Below are 10,650 nucleotides of genomic sequence, written 5' to 3'. Positions count from 1 at the left end.
CTTCAGCCCAATTTGTTCCTAGGGCAGGATGATAATGGATTTCCTTTGGCTGAAATCCTAGCTTCTATTGTTAGGATGATGCAGAAATTTTGGGTAGTAGTACACATAGGAAAAACAAAGAGAAACATTTTCTCTTCTAGACTGATACCCTTGAAGACTACTTCAAATATGAATTATTGGTTTGTTCCTCTAAGGCTAGTTAATAACAAACACATTTGTCTTTTGTAGGATCTACTATTTCCCCAACTCACAAAAGCCATTCTGGTTGCCTTTGACTCTGGGGTAGGTCTTATTGACATCCATTTTAAACAGAGGAAAGAGTAGGTATACTAGAATTGTTGCTGAGTGTAATTAAATTCTACCCACTATAAACACGTTGGAGGCAGCTTCATGGATTCCTTCCTCCAGACCAAAAGAGTTATACTAGAGCTGGGGCTCCTTTGGCCACCCATACCCCACTAGTTACCTCAGCCTCTGGTTCTTGTAGCACACCTACTTGAGAAGACCAGTGTATCTTTTGGCTGCAATTTCATATAGCCTTTTCATCTTCACAGATGAGACAACTAAATACATTCCTGCCTCACATGGCCATGAGTTCTTTCTGCCAGCATCAGGACCAATCTTGTCTTGGAGAGAGGGCTAGAAAGACTTAAACCCTAGATGTTGGCGTCTAGTCATGGTGATTACTGGTCCCACTCTAGCCTCACACCTGGCCCTGGAAACTGGACTCTTAGCTCATCCACTCACTTGACAAATATTTATTGAGCTCCTATTATGTGCCAGGCCCACAAATATGGCAGTAACTAAAAGAGGTGAAAATCTCTGCCCTTCTCTAACTTAGACTCTGTTTTAAGGAACCAAGCCTTGTCTTCCCATTCCTCTTTCAACCTTGATTCCCTGATCAGTTAGTCACTTCTTCTAGGACAATCCTCCTCAAACTTCAAGGTGCTTATGAATCACTTTGAGTTCCAGATTCTGATTCAGTGGGTCTAGGGTGGGGCCTGAGATTCTGAATTCCTCACAAGCTCCCAAACGATACTGCTGCAGCTGCTGGGGGTGTTGCCTGGATTACACTATGAGTGGCATTGATGCACAGCCAGTAGCACCATCGGTGAGTCTTTCAGAAACATAGAATCTAAAAAAAAATCTCAAGCCTTACTTTGGACCTCATGGCTGAGAATCTGCCTTTTGACAAGATCCCCAGGAGTTTCTCCAAATGGTCTAGAACAGTGATTCCCAAAGCACATGAAACATCAGAAGCATCAGGTGAGAGCTGTATTATTTGGCATTGAACACCGCACGTGATTCTTACGGATAGTAGGTTTGAAAACCTCAAAGAGCATTTTCGGAGGGCACTTTCCTAGGCTCATGGGACCTCACAGTGAAAAAAGCCTTTGAGATGACCTGAGGATAATCGTCTGAGATTGTGGTCTCCTCTGAAGTTACTGTCACACAAACTCCAGGTAAGGGACTGAGGCCAAGTCCTCGAGCAGGTCCCCTGGCTGGCACACGGTGGGGTCAGGCTGTCCACCAAGTTCTCCTTCCACCGCAGCCGCCTCTCCTGCTGCTGTGATGCAGAACAGCTCCCACCCAACAGCATCCCCAGATTGCTTCTCCTTGACCACACCCCAAATCTTCCTTTCCTCCCGCCAAGAGTTTCAGCCTATTACCTCCACACCCTCACACCCACCTAATTTCAGCACCCACAGTTGCCACCCTCTCCCCACCTGTGTCACCAATCACGTATTTAACTGGTTGACTTCCCCCAAAGGCTGATTCTGCCAGCCCTTTGATAATGTTTGCAGCTCTTCTTGGGGAGGTGCAGTGTGTGGGTGGGAAGGGTGTTGTCTGCTGGCCTTCCATCCATCTCTCAGGAAGGCAATTAAGCTTCCTGCTCTTTGTCTTCAGTTCCAGCGCCTTTTTTGCTAAGTATTCTGCAACCTTCTGGAATGCAGGTGAGCACCTCCTCTCTTTACTGACAGCCCAAAGTCTTCCTCATTTTTTCAAGCTGGCTACATTCTCCCCTCCCCTGCCTACACAGGTAGGTGCTGCTCACCATCAAATGGACACACATGGAATTTATGGTCTATGCTAGGGGACTTCACTTGGAGTCCATAGATCCCTAGCCCAATACTTTAAAATTCTGAGTGTACACTAAAATCTCCTAGGGAGTTTAAAAATCCAGACTGCACTGAGATCAATTAAATTAAAAACTCTGGGGGTGGGAGGCAGGCATCAGTTGGTGATAAATCTCCCCAGGCATTTCTACTGTGCAGCCAAGGTTGAGAACTACTGGAAAGTCCAGGTAAAATTGTTTCTGGACAAGTATATGTCCATTTGGTGGAAAAACTAAGCCACAGCTTTTAGCAGATTCTTAAAGGCTCCAATGACACTCTTCTACTTCCCTTTCTTCCCCTTTCAAAAAAGGTGAGTTGATTGGTCTAAGATAACAAGCAGGAAGAGTTTACCAGTTATTAGAGAAACACCAAATACAAGTGTCAACTAAATAAGCAGGTATTAACATGTAGGGCAGAGAAAGTGCCTATTGTTGCTTCACGAAGTGAAGGGGGCTCGGGAATATTGTGTTTGGTGAGATGGGTTGGTTCCTGCCTCTCTCCCAGTTAACAGAAAAAAGGTGTGATTTCAGATGCTACCACTACAGAGATCTGATCACATCACTTAATTCCCCTGCTGCCCACAGAACCAAGGCCGTGCCCCCGCTGCATCATCTTGGCTCCTTCCTTCCTGGTACCTAGGCCCAGGGATCCTTTCTAGTTACCGCGCTCATTTCTTCACACACTCTAGCCCCAGAAGGATGTGCACTGCTTATTTATTTATTTATTTTTGGACAAATCTGTGCCCTTGCTTCTATTCTTTTCCTGGTTCCTCCCATTCTCCCTGTCTCAAGTGGACCTGGGAGGGGAGGTAGGATTGAAGAGATGGAGAATGGCTGAAGGCAGGGTTCCCTAGTACAGAAGGTGCTCAGTTCATACTTGTCAAAGTTAGTGGGGCACCGCTTTGTGTTAAGAGCTCCTGCTGGCGGGGAGTGGAGGGGGGCACAAGTGTGGGATTGGGAAGATAGAGACTCAGAAGCTCTGGCTCTCAAGGGACTTAGATGCCAGTAGGGAGGCAGACCAGTGATCCAAGGAGGGCAGGAAACCTAACAAGTGCTCTTAGAGGAACCTGTGGAAGGTAGGATGGGAAGTGGAGGGTCAGGAGAGACTTCCTCCAAAGAGTGACTGTTACTCTTCCAGGAAGGGCAGGCTGAATTAGCAGAGTGAGGCCAGACTACAGAAGGCACTGAATGCCAACTTGAGATTACTCTGCACACAGATTGAACCTGGTTGGTACCCCTAGGTCTTGCCAGCCTTTAGTCTTGCTCCCTCAGGAAGTTTTTGCTGTAATACTAAGCTGTTGAGGTGGAGGACCCAATTTTGAAACTGTCCAATCTGCCAGGAGGTGCCTGAGTTGGTGAAGTGAAGTGAAAGTCACTCACTCTCTGCTACTTCAAGGACTGTAGCCTGCCAGGCTCCTCTGTCCTTGGGATTTTCCAGGCAAGAATATTGGAGTGGGTTGCTATTCCCTTCTCCAGGGGATCTTCCCATCCTAGGGATCAAACCCAGGTCTCCTGCATTGCAGATGGATTCTTCACCACCTGAGACACTAGGGGAGTCTCTGCAGATGTGAGAGCTGGACGATAAAGAAGGCTGAGTGCAGAAGAATTGATGCTTTAAAACTTTGGTGTTGGAGAAGCCTCTTGAGAGCCCCTTGGACTGCAAGGAGATCAAACCAGTCAATCCTAAAGGAAATCAACCCAGAATATTCATTGGAAGGACTGATGCTGAAGCTGAAGCTCCAATACTTTGGCCATCTGATTCAAAGAGCTGACTCATTGGAAAAGACCCTGATGCTGGGAAGGATTGAGTTGGTGAAGGTAGAATCTATTCTCACCTTGTCCTGTAGTCTCCCTCCCTCAAATGCCCATGTGCCCAGGCCCCTGGGACAGCCAGGGAGCCAGGATCACTGACCCTGTACACAAGAACAGTGGCTGTACTTCCCAACTGTAAGTCAGGCAGGATGTAGGTAGGACAATGGGCTGAATAAATAGGCAGTTAGGGACCTCTCAGCACAGCAGAGAGGGGAACACTGGCTAAGGCCCTGCGAGAGCAGATATTCAATAGATGTTGTTGTTTCCCTCCATCTATTTTTCTGCACTGAGAATCTAAGTTAAACAGCTCTACCTTCTTCCAGGTGCCAAAAGAGGATGAGTGCCCCTCCCCTAAGGACTATACCCTTTCCATTTGGGCTGCCAGGATGCTCTAATTGTTCTGCACTTTAATAAGGCACAGAGGGCTCATTATGTAAATTCAGACAAATATACACACATACCCCAGATCATAAATTACATCTATATTAATAAACATTTTAATTAACACTTACCAACTGCCAACAAAGTGTTAGGTGTAAATAACAGGTGGATGTAGGGTGAAGTAATAAGACTAGAAAGCCACTGCTTCTCTCTACTCCATACAAGAATATCAACAAACAGTGTACATGCTCTTTTTAAAAGTAAGCTTATGAGTTTGCCTGAAGCCTGAAACAATCAAGTATACAAATTCTTATCATTGTTTGCCATTTAAATGTAAGTATTTATTAATAATTTAACATTTGTATGGTGTATCTCATTCCAGAGTCATTCATTCATTCAACAGATATTTAATAGAGGCAGCAAGCATTGTTCCAGGCACCAGGATACAGAAGTGAGTAAAGAAGACAAAATTCATGATCTTAAGATGTTTACATTCTGGTGAACAAAGATAGACAATAAGGAAATTAACCAGTACACAAGTAATATTAAACGATAATAAGAACTGTCAGAAAATATAAAGTGGGGTAGAGCGAATAGGGAGTGTGTGCCTGTGTGTGCGTGTGCTTGCCCGTGGCTTTTTTACATAGAGTGGGCACAGAGGCCTCACAGATTAGGTGACATTTGAGTGACAGGACTTGTTGATGGGTTAGATATAGGGTGTAATAGAAAGAGGTAGCAAGTTGGCTGCCAGGGTTTTCATTTTAGCAACTGGAAAAGTGAAATTGCCACATACTGTCTTAGAGGAAGCCTGTGGGGTGCAGGGCAATTTTGGGAATTTGATTTTGGATGTGTGATGTCAAGGAGGCAATTAAATGCACCAATCTGAAATTTGGAGAAAAGATTGGGACAGGAGACATAAATCTGAAAGTCTTCAGCTTGTAGATTTTTTTTTTTAATTTTATTTATTTGACTGTGTTGGGCCTTAGTTGCAATATGCAGGATATTTGTTGAATCATGTGGAGTCTTTCATTATGGCCCTCAGACTCTCTAGCTGTGGTGTGTGGGCTCACTAGTTGCAGTACACAGGCTTAGTTACTCCACAGCATGTGGGATCTTAGTTCTCTGACCAAGGATCAAACCCATCTGAATGGCAAGGTGGATTCTTAACCACTGGATCGCCAGGTCCCAGCTTGTAGATTTTTAAAAACATAAGCCAGATGTGACCATTAAGGGAATGAGTGTGGACAGAGAAGAGATCCAAGAACTGGATCTGCCCTCATAACCTCATCACCTCCCAAAAGCCCCACTTGCAAGCACCATCGCGTTGGGGATTAGGTTTCAACATATGAATTTGGTGCAGGCAAGGGGATACACAAACATTTGGTCTTTGGCAGATACTCTATAACTGTGGTGCTGAATTGATTCTAAAGTGCTGTTTCCTATCTCTGAGGAGGTGTAGGTTTTGAGTGGTCTTCTGCTCCAGGCTGTTCCTGCTGCTGCCAATAAGCCCATAAAGCTCTCTCCTCCCTGGATGAGGCCTCTGCATGGTCAAGACAGTTTGGGAAGGAAGACAGTGGAAGTATGACAAAAGGCTGCAGGGCTTGTGGGTGGGATTTGAAACCTCAAACTGGAACCCAGAGCAATGGCACTGGAAGAGAATGTGGCCACTTCCATAATCCAGAGTTTCCATGACTTGTGGAGTCTAAGATTCTGAAGTCATCCCTCGAGAGATGATGCTTCATTTTACACTGTGAGCTCTGAGACAGATTTCATTTAAATGAAAATTCTGTGGCTTAAAATAAAACTTGAAATCCCCTAAAATCTAGTCCAGTGCTGTGCATCAGATGGTGGCTCTCATGTATCACAGAGTACCCTGAAGAAATGGCTGATTCCATGTGTGGGCCAGGGAAAGTACAAGGTTAACCTGAGATAGCTGGTGACAGAAAGCAAGGAAGGAAATTCATTGAAAAAACATTGGACCAGCTTGAAGGAACTCCTAATGACCTCCGTTGGGAAACTTTGAACATCAAAAATAATAATGACCATGTTTGATTATAAAACAAGGAATAAAAATCAATTATCAGTTCAGTCGCTCAGTCGAGTCCAACTCTTTGCGACCCCAAGAATTGCAGCACGCCAGGCCTCCCTGTCCATCACCATCTTCTGTGGTTCACTCAAACTCACGCCCATCAAGTCGGCGATGCCATCCAGCCATCTCATCCTCTGTCGTCCCCTTTTCCTCCTGCCCCCAATCCCTCCCAGCATCACAGTCTTTTCCAATGAGTCAACTCTTCACATGAGGTGGCCAAAGTACTGAAGTTTTAGCTTTAGCATCATTCCTTCCAAAGAACACCCAGGGCTGATCTCCTTCAGAATGGACTGGTTAGATCTCCTTGCAGTCCAAGGGACTCTCAAGAGTCTTCTACAACACCACAGTTCAAAAACATCAATTCTTCAGTGCTCAGCTTTCTTCACAGTCCAGCTCTCACATCCATACATGACCACTGGAAAAACCGTACCCTTGACTAGATGGACATTTCTTGGCAAAGTAATTTCTCTGGTTTTGAATATGCTCTCTAGGTTGGTCATAACTTTTCTTCCAAGGAGTAAGTGTCTTTTAATTTCACTGCATTCACCATCTGCAGTGATTTTGGAGCCCCCAAAAGTAAAGTCTGACACTGTTTCCACTGTTTCCCTATCTATTTTGCATGAAGTGATGGGACCAGATGCCATGATCTTTGTTTTCCAAATGTTGAGCTTTAAGCTAACTTTCTCACTGTCCACTTTCACTTTCATCAAGAGTCTTTTTAGTTCCTCTTCACTTTCTGCCATAAGGGTGGTGTCATCTGCATGTCTGAGGTTGTTGATATTTCTCCCAGCAATCTTGATTCCAGCTTGTGTTTCTTCCAGCCCAGCATTTCTCATGATGTACTCTGCATATAAGTTAAATAAGCAGGGTGACAATATACAGCCTTGATGTACTCCTTTTCCTGTTTGGAAACAGTCTGTTGCTCCATGTCCAGTTCTAACTGTTGCTTCCTGACCTGCATATAGGTTTCCTGTGATCCACACAGTCAAAGGCATTGGCATAGTCAATAAAGCAGAAATAGATGTTTTTCTGGAACTCTCGTGCTTTTTCCATGATCCAGCAGATGTTGGCAGTTTGATCTCTGGTTCCTTTGCCTTTTCTAAAACCAGCTTGAATATCTAGAAGTTCACAGTTCATGTATTGCTGAAGCCTGGCTTGGAGAATTTTGAGCATTACTTTACTAGCATGTGAGATGAGTGCAATTGTGCAGTAGTTTGAGCATTCTTTGGCATTGCCTTTCTTTGGAATTGGAATGAAAACTGACCTTTTCTAGTCCTGTGGCCACTGCTGAGTTTTCCAAATTTGCTGGCATATTGAGTGCAGCACTTTCACAGCATCATCTTTCAGGATTTGAAATAGCTGTACTGGAATTCCATCACCTCCACTAGCTTTGTAGTGATGCTTTCTAAGGCCCACTTGACTTCACATTCCAGATGTCTGGCTCTAGGTGAGTGATCATACCATTGTGATTATCTGGGTCATGAAGATAATTTTTGTGCAGTTCTTCTGTGTATTCTTGCCACCTCTTCTTAATATCTTTTGCTTCTGTTAGGTCCATACCATTTTTGTCCCTTATCGAGTCCATCTTTGCATGAAATCTTCCGTTGGTATCTCTAATTTTCTTGAAGAGATTCCTCTATTTCTTTGCATTCTTTCTTATCTCTTCTTGCTATTCTTTGGAATTCTGCATTCAGATGCTTATATTTTTCCTTTTCTCCTTTGCTTTTTGCCTCTCTTCTTTTCACAGCTATTTGTAAGGCCTCCCCAGACAGCCATTTTGCTTTTTTGCATTTCTTTTCCATGGGGATGGTCTCGATCCTTGTCTCCTGTACAATGTCACGAGCCTCATTCCAAAGTTCATCAGGCACTCTATCTATCAGATCTTGTCCCTTAAATCTATTTTTCACTTCCACTGTATAATCATAAGGGATTTGATTTAGGTCATACCTGAATGGTCTAGTGGTTTTCCCCACTTTCTTCAATTTAAGTCTGAATTTGGCAGTAAGCAGCTCATGATCTGAGCCACAGTCAGCTCCCAGTCTTGTTTTTGCTGAGTGTATAGAGCTTCTCCATCTTTGGCTGCAAAGGATATAATCAATCTGATATTGGTGTTAACCATCTGGTGATGTCCATGTGTAGGGTCTTCTCTTGTGTTGTTGGAAAAGGGTGTTTGTATGACCAGTGTATTCTCTTGGCAAAACTCTATTAGCCTTTGCCCTGCTTCATTCCGTATTCCAAGGCCAAGTTTGCCTGTTACTCTAGGTGTTTCCTGACTTCCTACTTTTGCATTCCAGTCCCCTATAATGAAAAGACATCTTTTAAAATCCATTATAGTGATACTAAAAATTTAAAGAAAATTACACAAAGGGGAAAACGGCTTTGTCACCATTGGAAGTGACTCTTATGCTAATGTCTTACTTGAATATTAGTAATTAAAGAGAAAACAATTAGCATTTATCTTGCCTTTTTAGGAAGAATTATAATTCTGCCTCAGTTGATTACAGAAAGCTTTTCTTTACAGAAGAAAACTAACAAATGAATAAGAAATGAAATGTTAGAAAAATTACCACTGTGTACCCCAAAACATAATTCCTGAGTAAAAAAAAGATCAACAGTGAATGCTAAAACCATTGAGGAAAGGTTGATGGGGAGCAAGATATTTTCTTATGCTGAAGTATCACCATACAGAAAACTGCAAAGGGAAACAAAATCTACTTTTGTAATGAAAAGGAGGGAAAGGTTGTGAGGTCTCCAGTTTGCTTTTACACAGCTAGCCAAAAACCCTAATCAAATAATATATATATAAAACATATATATGTTATATATACATATTAAAAATTCAATATACATAGCAGAATCTTAACATTTACTGAATTGGGTACACAGTTTGTTCATTATAATATCTTTTCTATTTTTTGATATATTCAAAATGCTTTTTCATAGAAAATTGGGGAAGGGAAAGAAATATTGTATAGACTCTGGGCCTCACCTCTGGCATCCGGGCCTTTTAAAAGACCCCAGATGACTGATACACTCTCAGGAATGAGAATCACTGATTCAGTGCCCACATTCAGCCTGAAACTGAGGTCTGGAGAGTTGAAATGACTTTCCAAGGGACAGAATAAACACTAGAATTCATGTTCCTTGGCTTCCAGTCTTGTGTTTTTTTCTTATGAATCTTCAAAAGAAATTTCCTAAATAAGAAACCTTATCCTCTTGAATACCTGAAGCTCTTGTTTGTCAGCAGCTGAACCTTACATGGTAAGGATTTGGCCACCTAGAGGGGACTCATTTGTTGGAATCTAGGTATGGGAAGAAAACCATTAGAGGTACCCAGGGCAAGGACAGTCCTAATTTTAAAAATTGAGTTGTATTGTATAACATTTTCTCTTTTTAATAATTTTATTACCTTTAGCGAGGATAATCCATGAGAATAAGTCTTTCACTTGTTTGTAATATTTAATATGTAGATAAAACCACAGATTAGAAAAAAAAATCCTAAAATCCTGATTATTAGTTAGGAAATGAGGTTTTGGCTGAAGTACCTGGTGTTGCAGGTACTTGCAGGTTTCTTTCAGAGAGATGAAGACTGGAAGGTGGCAAAGTGGTTAGGTCCCAATGCTAGTGGGAAAGCCATGAGTCTTTGCAGTCAGACAAACTCTGGGTTCAAATTCTGACTTTGCCATTCACTAGTTTTGTGACATTAAGCAAATTATGTGACTGCTCTCAATCTCAGTTATTTGCCCCCTATTGCCAGGTAGGTGCTTAGATACAGCAGTTAAGATGCTCAGGGCCCAGGCCTCCTAGAAATCCAACACATAATCAAGGAATAGGTATATTCAGGTGGAGATCTTAATTCTGGAGAGACTGAGAGTAGATCTTAACCAGATGGAGATGGAGTTGGGCCGGAGGAGAAAAACGAAGGCAACAATTTAAGGAAATAGTGCAGAAGCGTGATAGCCTGGAGGGGGTGAGGAACATGCAGAGTTCCCGTGGCTTTAATGTAGTCGACTGCAATAATTTAGTGAAATATGTATGGAAAACATCTAACTTTGACCCAGAAGTAGGAGTTAGGGTGTGGGGCGCGAACCCCGAGCGATAACAAAGGTCCTCTCCAAAAATGAAAAGGACTCCACACTCCAGCACCACATAAGAAACACCTGGACTGTAGCAACCACGGAAAAGGGGCGGGCTCAGCCCAGAGGTTTATATAGGGGGCGTGGCTGTGGCGAACTTCCGGACATCCTTTTCC

This window comes from Oryx dammah, unplaced genomic scaffold (assembly GCF_014754425.2).
Source record: "Oryx dammah isolate SB20612 unplaced genomic scaffold, SCBI_Odam_1.1 HiC_scaffold_25, whole genome shotgun sequence".
Classification (NCBI taxonomy): Eukaryota; Metazoa; Chordata; class Mammalia; order Artiodactyla; family Bovidae; genus Oryx; species Oryx dammah.
This window is presented reverse-complemented; position numbering follows the sequence as displayed.